Source organism: Cavia porcellus, unplaced genomic scaffold (assembly GCF_034190915.1).
Source record: "Cavia porcellus strain 051 isolate PalLab524CR breed Dunkin Hartley unplaced genomic scaffold, mCavPor4.1 scaffold_14, whole genome shotgun sequence".
NCBI classification, from domain to species: domain Eukaryota; kingdom Metazoa; phylum Chordata; class Mammalia; order Rodentia; family Caviidae; genus Cavia; species Cavia porcellus.
This window is the reverse complement of record NW_026947497.1, coordinates 20,917,657-20,942,156: the sequence shown is the minus strand read 5'-3', so window position 1 is coordinate 20,942,156 and position 24,500 is coordinate 20,917,657. Positions and strand designations below refer to the sequence as shown.

General features: G+C 40.4%; 1 long non-coding RNA gene and 1 pseudogene across 1 annotated transcript in view; both read right to left on the bottom strand.

Moving 5' to 3' along the window:
* The window catches only part of LOC111753592 (uncharacterized), a 101,284-nt gene that overhangs the window by 63,950 nt on the left and 12,834 nt on the right, over window positions 1–24,500 (bottom strand). The gene's annotated exons all lie outside the window — the stretch shown is intronic.
* On the bottom strand, window positions 9,617–11,551 carry LOC100721738 (E3 ubiquitin-protein ligase RNF138-like; annotated as a pseudogene).

Here is a 24,500-nt window from a genome sequence, read left to right as displayed (position 1 = left end):
AATTCTACCTTTTAAAAATATGTAAGACATTAAGCTAGAGTACATAAATGCATTTTTATTTTCTTTGGGGATTTCAATTTTTGTCTCTTTGCAGTGCCCACTGTGTAGTATAGCTTGAGTACTAAAGGGCAGGGGTAGATAAGACACTGTCTTTGAGACAAAGACACTAAAAAGATATGGTAAAGGGCACATAACCTCTTTAATAAGTGGTGCTGGCAAAACTGGCTTCTACATGTAGAAGATTTAATCTAGACCCATGTCTCACATCATATATTAAAATAAAATCAAAATGGATTAGAGTTCTACATATTAAAAAATACACATACACAATGTGCTGGAAGATTAAAAAAAAAAAAAAAGGTAAAACCCTTGAAGACATAGGCCTGAGCAAGATCTTCCTGAGAAAACCACTAGCATAATAAAGTTACAACGGATAGAGTGGGGAAAAAATTTCACCAACTACAGTATATAGGCATAACAATAATGGAGTTCATATCAGATCTAAAATATATAAAGAACTCAAATAACTAGGCTGTCAAAAATAAAAGATCTGGGGGCTGGGTATTTAGCTCCATGGCACAAGTGCCTACCTGGTAAGTATAAGGTCATGAGTTCGATCCCTGGCACCAGACAAATAAAAGACTCAATTAAAAACACAGGCAAGTGAATAGACATGTCTCAGAAGCACACATGGCTAATAGATACATGAAAATACTTCAACATCTCTGGGCATTAGAAAAATGCGATACTGAGTTTCCATCTTACTCCAGAAAGAATGGCTATCATCAAGAAATCAAATAATAACAAATGCTGGCAAGCTGTGGGAGGAAAAAAGAGTTGTGGGAATGTAAACAAGTACAATCATTATGGAAAGCAGTATGTGTATTCCTCAACAAACTATAAATAGAATTTTCATTAAACCCAACTATTCCCCTTCTAGCTATCTTCCCAAAAGAGTTAGAGACACCATATTACAGTGATACATGCACATCTATGTTTATTGCTGCACAACTTATAACAGCTAAACCCACTAATAGATGAATAAAGAAAATGTGACATTTATATCCAATGGACTACCACTCTGCCTTAATGATAAACTTGAGTCATTTGTAGAAAAATGGTTGTACTCTGAGACCATAATGGTAAGCGAATTCAGACTCACAAATTTAAATACCACATGATTTCTCTTATATGAGAAAGTCAAAATATAAACAAAGAGCAAAACAAAAGCTAAGTAATAGGAAATAGGGAGATGGATCTTTTGCAATAGATAATGAGACCAAAAGTTAGAAAGAGGGGGGAGAAAGGGGATGGACAAAGCAGAAATGTGTTATGCATGAGCACCAACTCCTACAAGAAATGTAATCATTATATGCAGCAAATATGTATTTGAGAGGCTGATAGAAGCTTTGAGGTTTTATAGGAAAGGAGAACAAATACGAAGATAGGGAATTGCATAGTAATCCTGGTCAAGTCAAGGACTGGTTGATCAGTACCTGGGGACTGTTTGAGGCTCTGAAAGAGCTATCATTGCTTGAGGTGCCAATTCAGCTCCCATCAGAGAGGCTGTGGCTTCTGCTGGGATGAGGGGCAGCTCAGTGCAGCTCTGAATTGCTCCCTCGTGAACAGTGGTCTGTGATTTTTTTCCCCTGGAATTCAAGGTTAGTACAGGTTTAAGACAATGACTTGGAAACTTCTAGGCATCAATCCAAGGGGTCTGGAACTGGAGTTCGTAAAAGCTGGCAATTAGATATACCTGCAAATCCTGAAAATTAGTTCCTCTTATCTTGGTGTTCTCAGTCTTGACAGGAGAGGAGAAAGGCCATGTAAATTTAGGGCTAATAAACCTTGTACTGCAGACAATCCTTAAGTAATTAATATGCTGATGTGCAAAGCTGAGCAGGGATCTGACCCAAAGTTTTAAGGTAATAAAGTACACAGATACAAAATGAAGGCAGAGATGCTGAGATCCGTCCTGGTGGGGCTTCATTTGATTGTTTTCTGGTTTTGAGGTGTGTGTGTCTGTGCACGCATGCGTGCACAGACACACACACACTAGGAGTTCTACCCAGGCCCTTCACACTGAACTACAACCTGACCCCTTTTTATTTTTGAAGACAAGATCTTGCTAGGTTGCCCAGTATGGGTTCAAACTTTGGATCCTCCTGCTTCAGCCTTTCAAAGCCCTAGGATTACAGACATTCACTAGCACACTCTGCTATATCCTGGCTTAAACTTCCTATGGGACATCCTCTTATAGATCCCTGTTAGAGTACAAAGCTTTGACACAGTGAAGAATTAAACTAATGGACACCAGCAGACCTTAGAAACAAAGTCCAACTGGTTTTCTTCCATCCTCCTGTCTCTCATTCTTCTTTCTCCCCAATAGGCGTCATAGCAACTAGAGTTCTTCCTCAAGATGAGTCATAGTAACTAGAGCTTGACTTCTCCAAACAAAGCATTAAACCTACTAACGGCATTCCTGTCTTCCCTTTTGAAGATCCTCGGGTCTTGCCCAAGAAGATGGAATCTGATCGGGCCTTGCTAAATGCTAGGGTTTGGATCTGCAATGTCCCCCAGAGGCCCACATGGCAGGTTTGGTCCCCACTCGAGGGTGCTGTTAGAAGGTAGTAGAACTTCGGGAGGTGGGGTTTAGTGAAGAGGTGTTAAGTCTTTGGCAGGGCATGCCCTTGAAGGAGACTGTGGGACCCTGGTCTCTTCATGCCCAGCTACGAGGTGAGCATTTTTTATTTGGCTGTACATACTCCACCAGGATAGGCTGCACAACTTATAACAGCTGACTGAAACCTCCAAAACTCTGAACCTAAATAAATATTTCCTTTTTGCAAGTTGATAATGTCAAACATTTGCTGCAACCAAAAGTCGAATGATACAGTGGGTGCCACCCATCTACTACCATTAGATCAAACCCTTCCGTCCAACTGTATCTCTACACAAAGCTAGCTCAGCCAGCCTAAACTACAAATCACACATTCTCCCTAGGTCTTTGGGTCTTCATTTCTGAAGTCTCCACATCACACAAAACTTTGATTAAATAAGTTGTGATGCCTTTCTCTTGTTAGTCCACCTTTTGTTATGGGGGATCTTTGAGACACTCACGATAAACACTCACAATAGATACATACTTTACTGCCCCCACAATAGGAAGACTGGAAACCACCCAAGGCGCTAATCCTCCTGATAAGCTTAATGCTGACTCTAAGAGGAAAAAGTATGACACATCAGGATGGGTTTTTAAAAACAAATTTTAACACCTTAAATAAACCTAAAACTGCATTAATAATTAAAAGAACAGATCACATAGGTTGTAAGGCTTAAAAAAGAAAATAGTAAATATGAATAACAGGAAAATTTCAATAAGGAAAATTTAGAATGAACAAAATAAATTTCTCATTTGATAACCAATGTGGCAGTTTATTCTTTGATCCCAGAAAAATAAAAACATAGGAGAAAAGATGTCAAGGACGTAATAGAAACAATTCTTCCTTGGAGAGAGAAGTTAAACTTATTTCTAGGTTTTTTATATCCAAATTTCATGATTCTGACTTTTCACATCTAGTAGGTATGAACTATTGCCCAAATTATTTACTATTTTATCATCTAGTTAGGATGCTGTCACCTCCTCCTATCATTCATTATTATCATTATATTGCTTTGATTATGTTTGTTTGAACCTGAAAAAACTAAATTTGTTTTCAGGAAGATATAACCACCTGAATTGTTTCCAGTTTTAGCCCAGAGCTAAATTCTTGTTGCTGGTTTTACTTAAAAATCTGAGCACAGAAGATTTAGATATGAATGAAAAGTAAAAGAAACTGCAATTCATTTCTTCTAGCTTCTATTCTTTGTTGTTCTTGGCTGTACCATTGTTGTACCAATGAAAGAGGATTGAAGAGCATTGCCATTGGTTCTTTGTTTTGTAAAAACTGGCTTCTTTTTCCTTCCTTGCTATAATATCTGAAACATCTGCTTTCTATTTTTGTACCATAATTACTACTAGGCTTTGGAAAACTCCACTCTTCCCGGAAAATTCTTCATCTTTAAAGAGAAATGACCCTTGGCTAATACGGCCTCCCTGACTCCCACCTGTAACCTGCATGTCCTCCCAGTTAATGGAGAAGAAGGTCAGGAGTCTGACAGCTCCTTTAAAAAGGTGGATGACAGCTATAAGTTGGCTTTCAGTTCTTAAAGAAAAAAAAGGAGAACATCAAGGTGCTTGTTCAAAAGCATGGTCAGAGATCAAGGAATTGCTCCTACTACCCCAGAGATTTTCAGTCTCATCGACTACACTTTTTTGTATAACACAGTCAAAAATGAGATATACAGTCTGTCCCCACAAGTCTCTGAATGATGACACAGGTGAATTTGCATTCGTTTTAGGTATCATATGGCACTTGAGGTTGCTTGGTATCTTGACAACTCCACCCATAACTGAAAAGGGGTTTCTGGCCTAGAGAGAGAAAGAGAAAGATTCCCAATCAGGTTGACTGAATCAACATGGCCACACTAATCAGTGAGTTTGCCTTAAGCAGCCAAAAGTTCTGTTTATTAATGTGAGTCTATATGATGAGTTCAGATGCTATGAATGTCTTGATACAGAAATGAACTTGAAAACTTAAAGAAACAGTTAGGTGGATATTTTTATATAATCAACTTGACCACTAGTTAACTATCTAGCAGTGAGACCCAGATGATACTGAACCCTAACTTTAAGCAATACATTAAAGAAGCATCAGTGCCTTATTAAAACTCAGTGGTCGAGGGCTGGGATTTAGCTCAGTGGCATAAGCGCCTACCTTACAAGTGTGTGGTCGTGAGTTCAATTCCTGGTACCAATAAAAAACAAAAACACAAAAAAAATGGAAAAAAACTCAGTGGTCATCTGGGTATGTAGCTTAGTGCTAGAGCGCTTGCCTAACATGTATGAGTTCCCTAGGTTTGATGCCCAGCATGCAAGAAATAACTGGTCTTATCCTCTCGCTCTGGGTCATGAGGTGAGTTGTTTGTTCTACCACATGATGCTACCATTACATCCTTCCCTAAGCAGAAGCCCAAATGATGGCCATTTGATCCTTGATTGGAACACAGAAGTACAATCATTAAAGAAATGAAATTTAAGGGGTAGTAATCCCCATAATATCCTCTCTTAACTCACTTGTTTGATCTAGGGAGGAAAAGTTTTTATTACTAACAGTGGGTTGCTAAGCTTCCTCATTAGGTGACTGTATAGCCAGGCCTGTTCCAAATGTGACCTCATTACCGGACAAATCAACACGGCCCCTTGGTATCTGGAATGTACCTACCGGCCCTGAACATATTACCCTCACCCTGTGTACATACATCGTTATGTCAAAAGAAAGTTTGCTTTTACTTAGAAGCATTAGCACTGTACATACACCAGCTTATTCCAAGGCCATGTCAATGTCCCAGTTCCTTAGACAGTTCAGTCTACTGAGACCTTGATCATCACCATTCCTTGGAGTATTCTTTTGACTCATGATACTGATGACAATGTGCTAATAAGACCAGTAGACTGGAAGTCACAAGTACTCTAGATGTCTTGGAAAGATCCAAACATGTCATGGGAGATAGCTAAAGCCCAAGTAAATTCAGAGATCTCTTGCCTTTGTGAAGATTTTGGGTTTCAGTGACCCAAAAATGCTAGTGTCTTCATTCTAAAGAAGAAACAATGTACTTTCCACTGTGTTCCCTACCACGAAGTTTAGTAGGTCTCTTTAGATTCAAGTGTGCCATTTTAATACACTTACTAAATAACACCTAAAGCCTCGGGTGACTGTCTACAGGGAGGAAAGGTTTGACAGCCAATCCAGTTTAAATGGTAATAAATCCTGTCCCTTATCTCTTATGAACTGGCAGATGAGGACAATGGGGGACTTTGTGACAGTAAGATCATTACAATAAAAACTTCAAGGATTTTGGAGCAAAGCCATAGTGTCCTCAGGAAATAGCTAGCTTCCTCTCTACTCCATCAGACATTCCACACTCCCAGTGTATGACTCCTCTCTCCAGCTGTCCATTAACCAACATGCAGCTAAGATTTCCTCCGCAGTTCCAATGACAAGTTGCCTGAGGAAGAAACACTCAGGATTGGTTTAGGGAGAGTTCCAGCTCTCAGGGTCCTGCTGCAGCATCCCAGCCCCACCCTAGAAAGCCTCAGAGAGATGGCAAAGAAGGAGCACGCTCACCAGTGGACAGAACTTCGGGAAGTATCTCTCGCTTGCCTCTTAGGAGAAACAGTTGGAGGGACAAACATCTTTGAATGATTTGATGTGGCTAAAAGCTTGTCCAGATGTCCAGGTTTTGTGAGTAACACAAGTTCAAAGTATTGTTAACAAGGGAAATTGGGGAAGAATCATGAAGGTGAATATTCAGAAAGACACCAAGAGAACGGAGATAACTACACACAGTGTCAACGTATTAGCAGTAGATTGCTCTGCAAAGGAAATGTTCAGTAACCAGATAATTAAGATGACTTAAGTTTTTAGATATTTGCTTATTCCCTTCATTCAGACATGCCTAGCTGGCTTAAGAAATAAAAGATTGTAGTGTAAAGTCCAGTCTTCTAGCAACAGAAACCAATGCTGAGCCCCTAATAGGGCAACTCTAACTGGAAGGAACTAGCCACAGTCAGTTACACTGGATTCTTTTCATCATAGAGGGAAAGCTACAGTCCTTGCAGATCTTCACTTCTGATGTTGATTTGACTACACTGCCTAGAGTTGCATTCTCCCTATGCCCCGGTACTGTGGGTTGAGCTTTTTGCACATGCTAGGTGAGCACTGTACCCCTGAACTACAGCCTGAACCTTTTCAAAAATTTGTCTGAGGGCCAGGGATTTAGCGCAGCGGTACAAGCACCTGCCTGGCAACTGCAAGGTCATCAGTTCAATCCCTGGTACAAAATTTTAAAACATTACCTGAACAAGTAGTGGTATCATTTCTTCATTAACCACAATACGTGTCCAATAAAATAAAATAATAAAAAAACTAAGGAATACAAAAAGTAGCCTCTCTCTACTTAATAACAGCCAATGATTTCTTTGCAAAATGTTTTTGCTTCCAGTTTTCTTGGCTTTATCTTTACTGATTTATAGGTTTTATTAGTCAATGACAGAATGTTTCATTTTCCAAGGAGATATAATAATGTCTTATCAAACTGGAAATTAAAAATGCCACCTAGCCATCTGGAGCTTCCAAACATCTGGATTTACAAAGTTCAGGACCAAGCATGCTAGAGTGATTGTTCCAGAATGCAAAGAGAAAAAAAGAGAAAAAAAGAGAAAAGAGAGAAAGAGAAAAAAAAAAAAGAAAAGAAAAGACAGCTGCGTAGAAGAGACACATCTGAAATCAGCATCCTGCAGGGTTTTTTCAATCAAGTGATAACAAGTTAACAGAAGCCGTGAAGAAGCTTAGTTAGCATTCAGCATACTTGGGTATTAGAAAAAATTAGGACAAAAATTACAGTAAAATACCACTTTATACCTGCTAGGTGGCTACACTTTTTTAAAAATGGGTGATAAAAATACTGATGAGAATATGGAGAGATTAGAACATGTAAATTACTAGTAGGAAAGTAACATGGTGTGGCCTCTGTGGGAAACAGATTCCTAAAAAAATAGAACACAGCGGTATCATATGATATAACAATTTAACCTCTGCATATATAACCAGAAGAACTGAAAACCGGGATTCAAAAGATCTTTGCACACCAGTGTTCAGAGCAGCACTCATGGTAGTCACAAGATGAAAACAGCCCAAGCATCTGTCAGCAGCTGAATGGATAAACAAGCATGTGGCATATGCAGACAATAAAATATTATTCATCCCCCAAAAGAAATGAAATTCTGATATTTACTAAAACATCAGTGAACCTTGAAAACGTCATGCTATGGAAAATAACCCAAGCACAAAAAGGGTAAATATTATACAATTCTTCTTTTTTTGAAGAATCAAAAATACGTAAATTCATAGAGAAAGAAAGTAGAAATGGAGTTTCCAGAATGTGGGAGGTGTTTCTTAATGAACATGGAGCTTCTGTCTGCTATGATGAAAAAGTTCTGGAAATAGCTAGTGGTGGTGATTACATAGCAGTGTAAATATGCTTAATGCCACTAAATTATACATTTGCAGATGGCTAAAATGGTAAATTTTATATTAGAAGTATTTTATCCCAATTAAAAAGAAATCTTCCCCCCAAAAGACTATAGCAACTACATTCAAGCAAGATACCAAGAGTTCAGGTGTTTCAGGCACAAAAAAAAATGCTTCATCAGAGAAAGAGCCCTGACCCAGTAAGACATTGGGTAAAAGCACAGCAAACATCAAACTGTAACTATAGGAAAGAAAATGTAAGTGTCCGTAATAAACTTGTGCTCAGTACAAAAAAAAGAGAGCGTTAGCCGCTCCTCATTTTTTTCTTTATTTTTTAATCACTCTCTATTATCTTAGATAAGATACACTGGTGATGTTAAATTTTATAATTTTGCCCCTAGAATGCAAGATAAGCAAACAAGATTCTGACAAAATTAAAGCAGAAATGAAAGTCACTCAGACGTAGTGATTGACTTTTTTACTCCCCTGCTTTGGGACAAGGTATGAACATATTTGCAGAAAAAAATCATTGCATTCTGTTAGTCAGGAGCATGTTGTTTTTGCTGTTTATTGTTTGACTGACTAAGTATGGAAAGGATAAATGGACGCTGAATAGTACAGGGAGAGACATTTTGTGTCTCTTCCAATTTATACCCATTCAAATCTTCTGTGGCTTCATGTCTAATACTACAGCAGCCAGAAACCTAAATATTCACTTTCCAAGACTCCCTCCACCAACAGGTCTTCCAAGCAGACACACCTAACTGAGGCCTGGATGGAGAACTAGGCACTGTTGGTAGCCGTACATGGCGAGACCAGATCTTCTGGCAAGGACAGTGGCTGAGCTGGTTCTTCTGGGCAGCTGCGAGCTTCTACTCCTATTTCAAGTTTCCTCTGGAAGCAGACTCTGAAATGGAGTTTAGCCTGTTTACTACGGAGGACTCTCTGGATCAAAGCCTGTGGACACAGAATGGGCAGAAGGTGGAGGAGCGCTCAGTTCCATCTCATCAGTGGCATCGGCTGACTCCAGAAGGAGGCCTTGAAACTCGGATGGCCCCTCAGAATTATACTGAGTTGAAGCAATGGGGCGGAGCTACACCTCAGTGTGGCAAGGGGGCCCCCTCCATCAAGGGCAATTTCCAAATAAGCTGACGGTTGAGAGTGTGTCCAGCAGCTCTGCCACAGGTGGGGCAATCAGTCCTTATTATATATGAGGAGGATCTGGGTGACACACGCCATACTATACCTTAGAAAGTGGTGGCTTCTAAGAGACAGAGTTATAGAACTTGAAGATTTCACGGTCTATGACCAGTGGTAACAGTAAGAACCTAACTTTTCAATCATGTATGGCCTTCATCCAGTTTTTTTTTAAACTGAAGTACTTTTATTAAATACACACCAAGTTATTGAAATGATGACTTTATGTGATTTTCCCCCTTCAAGATGGCACTTGCAGGTACAAAGATGCGAGATGTCTACAAACTTTAGATGTCTATTTGAAAAGATTCTTCAACAGCATTTGATACTGGGTTTCCTCATTTAGCTGAAGATTCACAAATTCTCCATAATCAAACTGATGTCTTTGATTTAGATGACTAATAAACTTTCTAGTAACCTGGCTAGGATCTCCCCAAGGAAGAGACATATAAATAGGACATGTCACAGGAATTATCTGAAATAGGTGATCCAATAAGCATTGAATGGTAAAATTGGACTCTTGACACAAGGGACACTTAAAGGAGAAATGCCCAGAAGAACTTGTATTCTGTTGGTAATATCTGTATTATCAGATGTAGATGTTTCATTCCTATTACTGAAATCTGAAAGTTAGGAATCATAGAAAAAACACTATATTTATCCTGATACTTCTTACAAGATTTATAATTATGTGATAAAACTTAATCTGTTTTGCACAAATCTACAACTACCAAAAAACTTCAGTATGATGTTTTCAAGATCGAAGGCCTGTTCTGGACACGCTCTTTCTCTTCTAGTCACATTTCCATGACACAAGGGACAGTGTATTCCACTTTCTCTTATTGAAGTCAGGAAACATTTTCTGCAGAAAACATGATGGCAGGCCGTGTCCACACAGCATTCTGAGCACATCCTGACAAACAGGACAGTATAAATCGTCTTCAGTGTAGGAAGTGGCCGTGGAGAGCTCTTCTGTCAAGGCGAAGGGTGGGGAACAAGGTGATGGCAGCTGTGGAGATGGCATTGGTGGCCGGGCCCCAACTCCCTGGGCCGCCTTAACTCAGTTTTATGTGTCAACTCAGCGAGGCTAAAATCCCCAGGTACTCAGTCACACAGTAATCTATGAGTTGCTGTGAAATATTTTATAGATGAGACTAATGTTGATAATCTGTTGGCTTTTTAAATAAAGAAGGTTATCTTGGATGATCTGAGTGGGCCATTCACTGGGTACAAACTGCTTTTCAAAGAGGACTGTGACCTTGGATGTGGCAAGGTCATTCACCAAAGGGAAATTCCTAGAAAGAGTTGTTCAAACTGTCAGCCTGTAGTACCTCTATCAGTTGGAGGAATAAACCTTCCAATCCTGGAAATTCTAGCATTCACAGTGTCACAAGTTATTTGTGTCACATGTACAAAAAGGTAGGTTATGCTGACAGTGGCATTTTTTATACAAGCACTATGATATACATGAACATTCTCTCAGTCCCCAAGGGACTGTATCTCTGATGATCTTGGAGATTCTAGAAGCTACTAATATTTTTAATAAGTCCCTCTGTCTCTTAAAAACTAACTAACATCAGTTCTCTTCCCTACAACTCAGAAATCTTAGCAATAAAACCAGTGACTTCTAAAGCCCTGAAAATGTACTAGGTAGTAAAAGAATCCCTCTTTTAATTTTTGTTATGCTATCACACTTAGCGTAACCTTGACTCTTACAAACTCAGAAAGGCTTTCTTCTAAAAGATTCTGGGGTTTCCTGTGTTCTCTGAGTCACTGAGGCTCAACAAATACAGCCCAACATTATAAAGATTTTGTTATTATCAGCTGGTAAGCAAAGTCAAGATTAATGTGCATAACTTTTTTTCCCTCAGCTGGGAATGGAACTCAGGCCTTTATGCAGGTAAGGCGAGTGTTCCACTGCTGAGCTGCACCCGCAGCCCTGTGTGACACTGTTACTCTGTGAAAGACCAAGGGATCTTGGTCCACTTCCAACCTACAGCAAGTATTTAATAGATTGTATTGAGCATCTGGTAGGTTGCTACCTGTGCAGGGAGGCGCTCTAACTGGATCTGCGTGGGCTGCTTCTGCCTTCCTTTGCTGCAAAGCCCAGGTCTCCTCCACATCATCTCTCTTGATGTCCTTTCTTCTGCAGGGGCCTCCAGGCGGCCTGCCCCAGGCCTGTTTTCACTCTGAGCAGTCATCACAATGCCAGGGAAGTACATGTCACAGCTTTCCCTTTCCCTGGCTTCTTGACACAAGTCATTTTGATCTGAATCCTGTTTTTCTTCACTGCCTCCTCTCTCCTTATCACTCTAATACTTCCCCCCATTCTAGTTTCACTCAATTCACTTCAGTTCCTCAATTAGGCTGTGTAATTGGTCCCTTCCAGAATGTGCTGGTCCCTTCCAGAATGTGCCGGTCCCTCTCCTCTAAGATTCTTCTATCCTTGGCCTCACTAGCTTCTACTCATCTTGTAAGCCTCCTTCTGAGAAACTTTACTCCAAGATAACCCACGTTCCAGTGCCAGTGAGTCCTCATCCTCTCTAACTCTGCCTTCTCTCCCTAAATTATCATATGGCAACAGAACATTTTGTTAGAACCAAATTGGAACTTTACAGAAAACGACTCAGCACTATGTACTGTGAGTACTGAATCAATTCATGTAACTTTTGAGCACTCTCTCTCTCTCTCTGTAATCCTATTTCAGGAAAAGAGTCAGAAACTAGGTGGGTAGGCTAATCTGTGTCAACTTGATTGTTCTGGGTGTGTTAGGGAGGGTTGTGGACCTGGAACCTCAAGAGTAACACTGGTTCCTGGCTTCTCCTCTGGCCTTGTTTCCCTGCTCTGATTCCCAGCCTCAGGGAACTGAGCAGCCTTGCTCCAAAATGTCCTTCCACCACAATGGCATGGACTGAATCCCCTTGAAATGTGTGCCAAATTAAACCTTTTCCCCCTTTAAATTGTAGGTACCACAAACTGTATCTCAGCAACAGGAAAGCTGACCAATACAGTTGGACAAAGAATTTGTACAATGGTATTAAAGAAGATTTTGATTCATGAGTGACTGGAGCTCCAATAACATGGAGAAAATACATAAAGTGTATACTTTAACATAGACATGCATTATCAAGTTTCAAAGCATAAAGAGAAACCCTCGGAGAATCAGAATCTGAGGGCTACAAAATTGATTGGAAGATGAAAACCACAGACCGAAACATAGTTGGCAAATTGCTGCTTGGAATTAAACAGCATCAGGATGTGTAGGGATTGTGAAGGAGGTTGAGCTACACAGTGATGACCACCTGGGACACCGCACCGAGTCATCCTGACATATGTATTCTCGGCAGGGGACGTGGACAGGGCCTCCAGATAGAAGCAGTCAGCATGAAACCATTACTGACAAAATGACTGATGGATGGGGAATTCAGCGGAGTAGAATCAAAGGACATGGGGAAGGATTGGGAAAAAAATGGTAAATAAAGGACGCCAAGTAATATGCCAGAATATAGATCAGCATGACAGTGATCACACTGAACGCAAATAGTTCACGCTCAACTATTAAAAGGACACGAGCTGGGGATATAGCTCAGCAGCACTGTGCCTTCCATGGCAAGCGTGAAGTCATGAGTTCAATTCCCGTACAAAAAGAAGGGGGGAGGAGGGAATGGGGAGACAGATCTTTAGCAAATAGGAAGAAGGCAGACAGGTAGGGAAGAAGTAAACGGAAATAAAATGTGTTATATGTATGCACTATCTCCCTATGACAAATGTAATCATGTACTTCAATTATGTATGTACTAATAAAAATTAAAAATTTTTAGCCAGGCACAGTGGTAAATGCCTGCAATCCTAGCACTCAGGAGGCTGAGGCAGGAAAGCAGAAGGATCACTGTTAGTTCCAAGCCAGCCTGGGTTACAAAGTGAGTGCAAGTTCGAGGCCAGCCTGATCTATATAACCAAACCCTGTCTCTAGAAGACCCAAAAACAAACAAACAAAAAAATTAAAAAGAAAAGAAAAACCATTTTTTTAAAATGACAGACATTAATTGTACATGGTGGTATAAATCTGTAATTTTATCACTTTGGGATGCTAGAGAAGGAAGATCACAAATTGAGCCCAGCCTGGGCAACTTAGAGAAACACTTTCTCAAAATGAAAAATAATAATAATAAAGAAGGGGCTGGGGATGTAGCTCAGTGCAAGGCCTTAGGTTCGTTCGCCAGTACTGGGGAAAATGGAAAGGAAAAAACCACAGAGATTGTCATATTAGACAAAACAGTAAATACCATGAGACTGTTCACAGTTTCCAACATTTAGACCTATAATTTAAGGACATGGAAACTTAAAGTTATTGATGGGAAAAAAATGCCACGTAAATATAAACCCAAATTGGGTTGTTATAAGTAAATTAATAATAAAAATAAGAATTTAATAGGCTTTGAGACAAAAGAAATGTTTAGAGATATAGATGTCACATAATGATAAAAGTCATTTTTCACTTTCCCATTTAGGTGACTCAATGAGCAACCTGCCTCTAAAATACTATAGTTTTAAACTTGTGTGTACTTAAGAAGCAGCTATGAAATGTATAAAGCAAAAATTAAAGTACTGCAAAAAGAAAGCAGGAAAGCCACCCCCCTAGTGGGATCGATATAGTCAAACTCACATTTGAAACTGGTGGATTAAGCATACAAAATTTAGGTGAGACAGGAGCAGGAATCACTACACACAGGCAGGCAGGGTCTTTCTGAGGCAAAATGTTCTGAAACAGTACTGTAATAAAATGTGCACAACTCTGTAAATGTGTTAAAAACTTTAACTTGTACTTTTTTGCTTTGTTTTGTTTTGTTTTTGGTGGTAGTGAGGGCTGATTCCAGGACTTCTCTCTGAACTTCACCTGCCTTTTATAAAATTTTGAGATGGGGGGTCACAGTAAGTCGCTGACTTGCCCAACTTGGACTTAAATTTGCAATCCTCCTGCCTCAGCCTTTCAGAGTGCTGGAATTATAGCACTCTGCCACTGTTCCCAGCAAATTAAACAACTTCAAATGTGTGATTTTATAAGTCATACCTCAATAAAAGTGTTAAAATAATTCAGTAAGGTTATAGAACAATATGTGAGTCTATATAGTATCGTACATGTGCCAATTACTAGAAAAATTCCCACTCAGCCACAAATAAAATACTCAGAAAATTTTATTTCATATTGGAACCACAAAGCAAATCTCAACTAAAAAAAAAAAAGCTGATATCTGGGACACCATAATCCTGAACATAATGAAAATGAGAAAGTTAAAAAATGATTTTTTATTACTCAAGTCTGAAAATTTAAAAATATTTCTACATCACAGGCTTCAGAAGACGTATCAAAGCAAATTAGGGAAAGTCTTACAATTTAAAGAAAAATAAAACTATTTTCCTCTATATCAAAGTATGGGATAAGCTAAGTTAGGCACTAAAAGGACAAATTAAATACTGAATATTCACATTAAGGATACATGAAAAAAAGACATAACTACAGGTGTGGTAGAGATTTTTCACTTTATCTGGTAGATATGACTCACTCAGCTTGAAAATCTAGACACAATGAGTGATTACCTAAAAAGTATAACAGACCCCACAAGACAGAGAAAAATCTTATGAGACCTGTAAAAGCCGTAAATGAGGTTTAATATCCTTAGGCAAAATGAATACCAGACTTAAGGGTTTGTACAGCTGTTCCATCACACAGTCTAAAAAGTACACAATTTCAAAGTTACACCAACTTTTCCCAGAAAGAAGAAAAAGAGGACACTTTCCCCACATTATTTTATGAAGCTAATATAATACCAAAATAAAAATCAGAGAAAAATAATACAAGAAAGGAAAATTATAGGCTGACCACACATATAAACTTATATTCCAGAATCCTAAGTAAAATATTAGTCCACTGAAGCCAGCAGAAAATTTAATAAATGTTAATAGGTACAGTTTATTATTAAAATTCTGGAGCTATCATTTAAAAATCCTTGATTTCATAACACATTAAAGCAGGAAAATTATCATCTTCTAAAGCATTTAAAAGAATTCAACACATTTTCATGGTAGAAGTTCATGGAAAACTGGCTACTACATGCAAGACACTACTCCAAAGCTGGGGCATTGGGAGAGGCACGGGTCTACACATGCTTCGCAAAAGAATCTAGTCTTTCTGCCCAGAACATATAAAGAAATTTTAAAAATCAGACGCCTGAAATTCAAAGACTCAATCCAAAAATGGACAGCTGAGATGAACACAAAGTTCTCAGATGAAGAAATACAAATGGCAAATCAATACATTAAAAAATGTTCATCATCATTAGTCATTAGAGAAATACAAATTAAAACCACACTGAGATTTTATCTCACTCCTGAAAGAATGGCCAGGATCAAGAAAACTACCAACAACAAATGCTGGAGAGACTGCAGGGAAAAAGGAACTCTCCTGTACTGTTGGTGGGAGTGTAGACTGGTGCAACCACTGTGGAGGTCAGTCTGGAGATTCCTCAAAAAGCTGGTTTTAAAAGTCCCATTTGACCCAGCTATCCCACTTCTAGGTATATTCTCAGAAGAACTGAAAACGTCATATCCTAGTGATATATGTGCACCCATTTTTATAGCAGCAGAATTTGTAATAGCCAGATCTTGGAAACAACCTAAGTGTCCATCAACTGAGGAATGGATAAAAAAGATGTATTTTTATACAATGGAGTACTACTCAGCTATAAAGAATGATCGCACTGAGATATTTATAAATAAATGGATGCAACTTGAGACCATACTCATGGGGGCTGGGGATTTAGCTCAGTGGCATAAGTGCCTGCCTTGCAAGCAGGCAGTTGTGAGTTCGATCCCCGGTACTGATAAAAAAAATGAAAAAAAAAATGAAAGAGACCATACTCATAAGTGAAATAAATTAAACCCACATGTATAAATACCATATAGTTTCCCTAGTGTAAGAAATGGTAAGAGTACATAAGATTTTATGATAATTATGGTTCCCCATTATATTGCTTTGAAGTTTTATGATATTTTCATTCATTGGTTGGAATGGTTTTATTCTGTTTTGTTTGATTTTATTATGTGGGATAGTATAAACAGCTACTTTGAAGAAAACAAGACATTATAGCAGCTGATTTAATATCATCTTGCTTTGAAGTCCTACCATGCTTTTGCTCTTCTGTTTCCATTGGTTCTACTGTGTTGTGTCTTATTGGATTTTAATATGTGTGATAGTTTAAACAAAATTTTTAAGGAAAATGAGATATTATAGTAGCCATTGTTCATGATCGGGTATTTGGTTTTGAATGTCCTGTAATACTTTCATTCTCTTGAACGGTTTAATACTATTTTGTTATGTTTGATACTATTGTGTGTGAAGGGATGCTCAACTATTTCAAAGAAAAGAGACATTACGGTAGCTACTGTTAATATCCAGTAATCTTGTCATGAAGTGCTGTGCTGCTTGCATTGTTTTGTTCTTATTTGCTTTATTCTGTTCTCTTTTGTTTATTCTCTTTAAAATAAAAAAAAATGAAAGAATCTAGTCCTCTGTAACTGAATGATCACTGCAGTTCAGGGCTGCAAAGGACGGTTAGGGGCTGGGGATTTAGCTCAGTGGCATAAGCACTTGCCTTGTAGGTGTGAAGACATCAGTTTGATGCTTGGTATCAAAAAAAAAGAGGAAGGACGCTGCTGTCTTCACCACGGCACGTGACACTGCTTTGCCCAGAGCAGAGACCTGATCATACTTCAATTGCTTGTTACACCAATAAAATAAAACCAGCACGTGCTCCATCATTTCGGATTTTAAAATTCCTCGGAATTCTTTCCATATCACACAACTTCCGTCCTGTGCCTGGTAGAGACTAATTGGCTCAGCATCCCAAATCCAAAGCCTGAACAGCTCAGCATGGTTTCACAGAGGCCGAACACAGTGATACTGTTCCACGGTAGCCACCAAAATAAATAGATAAATAAATATTTTTTAAAGTGGTGCCAAAAGTCTATTTGAAAAGTATGGGAGTGAATGGGTATGGAAGAAACCATCTCTGCAGAGTGAACTTGGGCTAAACAAAGAGGACAAATGGGTAAAAACAAAAATAAAGGTACGCCCCCTCTGAGAAATGCAGCACAGGGCATTGGGAGAACTCAAGGAGGACAGCAGGCGTCCACAATGGCCAGGTGTCTTTTACACCGTCTGCATCTCCTGGGAGCTCAGGGTCCTGCCTGTGCCCTGGCACCCTGTAATCACCAGGTCCCGCTCCTTGTTCCCAGCCAGCTGTGCCATGCCCTATCTCCTGTACCAATACCAGGGCCTACTTGGAAGTGTTGCTCTTTTCTGAGCTTTTCAAAGTATTATCAACACATCTTAATGTGACCCTGAGACATAATTGAATGCACTTTGGATTGAAGTGGAGAGAAGGATGTGGGAGAGGGAATAAGACTTCTTTTTCTCTTTCTCAGTCAAAAAATCAAATCCAGTTGTGGTGCAAGGCTGCAGGACCCTCGCCTGGAGCTTTGCGGGAGCTCTGCAGCTCTGCCAGCTGCCTCTTCCTTCATATTGCTGGACAGATTTTCCTCCTTCAGGACACTACATAAATCACAACTGGGAAAATAATTTACAGCCACAGTGGAGGAAGAGAAAGAAAGAAACAAAAAGAACATGCCCTCCAGATTACCATGAGAAGCCCTGAGTTCTCAGCAGACTTTATAAAGACGGAAGCAGGCGGCAGCTGGGTAGGAATACGAAACATATTGTGCCCAAGCAAACCCCCCATCTTCAGGCCGTGGCGGGACCCATCTGTTTAACACTGGATACAACCTGAGCGGATGCGAAATGTGCCCTTGACAGTTGTGGGGTCAGTTGGGAGGGTGCACCATCAAAAAGGGGGATTGGAGCCACGGAGCGGTCCCTAGAATTAACTGTCTGCTGGCCGATCACATTTTACAACATGGTTTGCACGCAGCAGTGAAATTTGCAGTCTAGGGGCTGGGGATTTAGCTCAGCGTCATAAGTGCCTGCCTTGCAAGCAGGCAGTGGTGAGTTCGATCCCCGGTACCGATAAAAAAGAAAAACACCAAAAAACAAAACAAAACAAAACAAAAAGAAATTTGCAGCCTAGCCTTTCCAATCAGCTCCAGGTACCAAACTATCCCTTAAGAATAGACATGGCCATGGAAGATGAGAGATTAGGGACAGGTTTCTATGGAGAGACAGTCAAAAAAGACCATTAACCCTTAGGGCAGCTCTTCTATTTCCACTATGATAAAATACAAAACAGTAAGAGACTAAGGAAAAAAAAGAGATAGTCACTTACTTAACCCTTGTAAACAACAGTATAAATAAATGATTCATATAATTAATTCTAGGACCAGCTTTTCAGGAAAATGTGAACTTTGACAGTAAACCTAACCCTAAAAAAATCTACAATTACCCTAATCTTAAATTTTACCCTATCATTCATTCTTTAGGATGTAAACAATTACTCCACTAGTATATTAATTACTGCCTTTAATTTGTCTTTAATCTGAATAATTAAAACTAAAACATTTGTTCTCCTAAATTTAGATGAGCCTTCATTTTTTGAGCAGCAGAGTGTTGCTATGGGAAAAAACTCTGAAAAGATGACATTTATATAGAGATAGGAAGGGTGCCAAGTGCAGTGTGGTACTAATTTGCGCATTAATTGACGTCTTCCGATAATTTATTACCCCATGATTCTGTCCCTTCAGGAAATTCAACGAAGAAGCCCATCCCCACAAAGGGGGGTTGCTTTAGGCACGCATGGTGATGCGGGCTGTAATCACACCATGTGAGGAGGCTGAAGCAGGAGAATGACAAGCTGAGCTTCGCCTGCCGACGTAGCCACTTAGTGAGACTCTGACCTTATCTTAAAATAAAAAATGACTGAGGGGGGTGACGCTCAGTGTGGAAGCTGTGGATTCAATCACCAGTACCACCAAAAAATATATATTTTATCAGAACTCTGAGAACAGGTAAAGGCCAAGGTACCAGCTATCAAACAAAGCAACTGGAAGAATCTATGACCCATCCCTATCACGTATTTAAGCTTGTGAATTACATGCAAAACAGAAACAGCTTGCCCATTTGGTCTGAAAAAGTCCAACTGCATATAGAAACTGTGAGCCACATGCTCCAGCTCACATTTACTGAATGCTTCATTTCTTACTTTGTACAAGAAGTGCGAGGAATAAAAGAAGAAATGATCTATCATCCTGCCCTGCAAGAGCGAGCTTAAAACCACACCACACACACAAGTATGGTTGACCTTGCACAACACTGCGATTGAGGCACAGGCAAAAATCCACGTGCAGTTTGACTGCCCTGGACTGATCCTGGCAGGGACCAGAAGTCTTGCCATAACACGTTCAGTGTGAGAACACACTGTGTGTGCTGTATGCATTTTACCCAGTAAACAATCCGGAGACCAGTGAAAGACCACCTTTTACAGTAATGGTCAACGTGCTGTCAAGATAAACTGCTCTGTGGAGATGTCTGTTAGCATTGCAGTTTGGCACGTACAACTCTCAAGCTCCACGCAGTAGCTGTGAAATTATCACAAGCATATGGTATGTACTTGAATTAATTTTATGCAGTTATGATTTTATACTGCATCTTTGATTATATTCCCTCAACTCCAAGTGGCATACTATGATTTCTATCTGTATCTTATAATATTAAATTTTAATATTTGATAATCAATTTATGTGTTTATAGCAATAAACAATGACATAGACTATCCTCTACATATATTTTGTATATTCATATATTTTTCTTAACTCTTTATATTTCTAAGTTATTGTTCGAAAATTTTCTCAAATTGTCAAAAATCTCCCAAAATGTGCACTCTGTACATGGGTCCACACAGGAGAAACACAGCTCTTCAAATGTCAAGTGTGTATCCAGGTGTGTCTGACACAAGGCCCTGAGGGAATCCGCTCCAGGGCTTAGTCTGAAATGCCCCTCCTAGCATCTGTGTCCTTCATGCCATCAAAAGTTCTGGGTTTTTTCAAGTATTACTGATGCCTAGTTATCTCCCCTACTAAACTAAACAGGGATTGTTCTGTTTCTATGCAAATAGTTTTCCCCCAGCATGCCATGTAAGCTTACTCATCAAAACCAGATCTATTGTATTTCATTATTGCATTTATTAATACTGTGGTATTGAAACTGAGACCTTCAACATAATAATCACATGCTCAAGCACTGACATTCACCCCAGAACTCGAGTCTTTTTCTGTATGTGTGTGTGTGTGTGTGTGTGTGTGTGTGTGTGTGTGTGGTACTAAGAACTAAACCTAGGTCCTTTGCACTAAGCTAGGTCACCAGCTGTTTTTAAATTTTGAGATAGGGTCTTGCTAAGTCTCTAAGTTGCCCAAGTTGGGCTCAAACTTGCCACCCTCTGGTCTCAACCTCCCAGACCACTGGGATTATAGATATGCCCATCCTGCCCAACTCGGGTCCATGTTTTGTTCACTGATTACTGTATATCAGTGATTACTGTATATTTTCCTTCTGAGAGTTTACAGGGGCAGGGCAGGTCTACTGCCAGCTTCCCATGACTGTTTTCCCTTCCAAGCCATCAGCTGCCTCCCAGTGGCCTTCTGGGAACAGGGGAGGCCCTGGGATGAAGGCAAAGGATGACAAGGACACGCAAGAGATATTCTTATAGGAGTGTCAGGCAGTTCGTGAGGAACGATGTCCGCTTTTCAACACACTGGGACAGCTTGTGGCAGCTTCTCAGAGAGGCTAAGGAAGCAGCTGGTGAGGATGCTCCAAGTTTTGTGGCACTTCAGTGCCTGATGCTCTGATTTTAGGGCTGCACCTGAACTTCTGCTGAAGCTCTGTAAGTTCGTCACGGCGCATGAGGGAGTACAAGTCCCTAATTCTGAATCAAACTCTGCATGTCCAGAACACATAAGCATGGCTTCTGCTTTCCTGACCAAACCCTGACTTGTCCACTCAGGGTATGTGAGTTTACCCAGCACCCTTTAAGATGTTTGTATTCATTCTCATGCTTTCTCTCTCCCTTTTTCCCTCCATGATTCTGTGGGGTCAAACCTAGGACCTTGTGCACGCTTTCTTTCCTACAAAAGTCAGTCCAGGGAAAAGGCATTTCTTATTTTCACATAAACCAAATTAATTTCACTCAATCATCCTTTAAGATATCAGGCTAGTTGTGTTTGTAAATGACCTATATTTGTGAATAGTAACGTATTTTGACAATAGTTTGTCGAGCAACTTCAATACTTTAAAATGAATCCACGCCTCTTAGCAGGTATCTTCACTTCTTATTGATAGAAGAGCTAAGACCTGTAAGAACCAATAGTAGCTCTAAAGTGGATCACATTTTTTATTTTGGAATAATGCTTAAAAAAACCAACATTTCATTCAAAGTTTCAGAACATAGTGGCTATTTTTTATAGCCAGTCTCATGAGTATTATCGGGGGCCACATCTTAAAATTTAGCTTTATACTAGAATGCTTGAATACGCATGGCTTGTATTTTTTTAATTTTAATTGCTGAGAACAATTTATTATGTTTTCCTGAAGATTTTTGCTCAGTCACTTCCGGCTTTTCCCAGTGAAGCTGATCTCAGTCTCTGCCAAAACCATTAAAATTGCTCACAGATAATACTAAGGGTTCAGCAGCAATGATGGCAGATAAAAAGAGGTGGGGGAGGGATGGGCTGACACTGCCAGCCGATGGGCCCTTCCCTTTGAGGACGTGTGGAGCAGGCTTCTCTAGCTTGAGTGTCAGGAGCACCAAGGTTGAAAACACAGAGCCAGCCAGGTGAGTTGGTTTATTCCTATGTGACATCATTTTGGAGGCAGAGGCAAGAGGAAGGCAAGCTCAAGGCCAGCCTGGCCACATAGAGACGCTGTGTCAAAAAATAAAACAAGCAAAGTGCACATGTGCATGTGAACACACACACACACAGCAGTGCTGAGTGCTTGACTTACCTGGAGTTTGCATTGGTCTCTTTCCTAGAGAGCTGTGCTAGTTACAGACTGCTCATGGTCCCCTCACCTCCCTGGCCCAGCTGCCCAGGTCCTCTGTGCTTCATTTCCTACACATACAGCTCGGAACCCCAGACTGAGCAGCCCGGAGACAGTCGAACCACTGCCTATGTGTCTACTTATGCGCTTTTGCTGTTCTGTATCACTGTCCTGGAGCAGGGCCCACCCCTGCTCTACAGGAAATACAGGGACAGAGGAAGACATTTAACATGTACGGAGCGATGCGGGTTGGTGTCCCCAAGTGTGTAGCAGTTAAAAGAGCATCAGCACTGCACCAATGACATCATTCTAAAGGAGAGGACAGGGTGACATAAGGCTGTTCCTCATCAGCTGTGATGAACATCAAGTCATGTTACCTGAAGCTGTAGACACAATGACTGACACGTGGTAACAAGAGCCACAATCAGTGGAAACCAGGCCAGACTGAGCAATACGTGCTTTTCAGGAACAAAGAAAAAAACAGTAAAATAATATTACTGTTCAAATATGAGCTGTGTGACTTGAGCCAAAGCCCTGCACCTCTCTGAGCCCTGTAGCATTGTCCTCAGATAAATCAAACACCTGCACTATTTTCTCATGGGCTAATGTGAAAAAATACCTTCGCAAAGGTGCTCTGTAAATCATAAACCCATAAACAGCAGATAGCTAGGAAAGCCCCCTCGGAGGCTGCCACGCTGGCCCTGGTGAGTTGGAGTCCAGGTGAGGGGTCACACAGTACAGAGCACTGAGAGGCCCTGGTGTGGAGTGATGGTTATCAGAACCTGCATTCAAGCTGTAGCAGAATGTCCTAGAGCAATTATGCCCAAAACTTCTAAACAGAATAAGTTGAGAAACAGCCCACAAGCATTTTTGTAAAAAAAAAAAAAAAGGATACAGGAGCCAAATCAAATCTTAAGAACTGCATATGTCAGCAGCATGTGCTAGGCACACCTGCAACCCCAGTATTCTGGGATGCTGAGGCAGGAAGACCACACATTTGAAACCAGTCTGGGCAAGTCGGTGATTTAGTGAAATCCTGTTTAAAAATAACACAATTAAAGGGGATTGGTGATATAGCTTAATGTGAGGGCCCCAAGATTATTCTTAGGCCAGGGTGAAAAATAAAATAAAATTTAAAATTGCACATGCTTTGTTAAACCCCTTTGCTAGGGGCAGGCAGTGAGGAAATGGTGGCTCTCTCTGAAGAATAGTTTTCCACTCCCAAGCAGCCAGATTTGTGCACTCATAATATCCCCCAAACTTCACTGAACTCCTCTCTTGCCATTCTGGAATCACCTAGCATCTCTCACAACATACATATCAATCACACAGTGTGAGAATGCATTAAAGAAATCATTCACCCACAAGTTATTGTTTTTGTTAATGATTTGGTGATTCTGTAGAATGACAACAGGAAGAAGCAATGTCACACTAGGACCCAGAGCCAACAACACGCTCTGCTAGCAGGTGGAATTTACACAGGTAGTCAGGTTTCTGACTATGGAAAGGGAAAGGAGTTTCGATTGGACCACATTCAACAGGACATATGCCCGGAAAACCTGCTTTCCTCTTCTGATATAAAAAGAAGTTATATAAGCTGAACAAATGCTCCTCTCTTTCAGGAATGTCTTACACAAGTGGCACAAACTGTCAAAAGCCTCAGGGAAATAGCCAGTGGCGGAAATGTTTGCCCAGCGCTCAGCTGATAGACAAGCATTGCAAAACCTTCCCTGCTCACCCATGCCCTGCCCCCAGCACTCATGCACACCCCACACAGAGGCTGGGCCAGCTGGCCAGGCCCAACGCCACCACATCAAAGTGGAGCCTCCAGCACCCTTTGCCCTTCCGAGTTCCAGCCAGCAGTCAGGCCTGCTGCACAGAGCTGCGCCTCGGACAGCTCCTTCCTCCTTCCTCCCTAGCCCAGACCTGTTCCGAACACAAACAGAGGCCTCCGTCTCCACTATGGTTCCTCTGATAAAAGCCACATTGTTCCAAGCCACACTAGGAAAGCATTATAAATTGTACCACGGGAATAGCTCGTCCTCTGCAGAAAGCTGATTTGCACAGGCCAGTAATTCCAAGCTTTGACTCTAGGATACTCTAGGATTTATCAAGGGAAGATAGGCCAT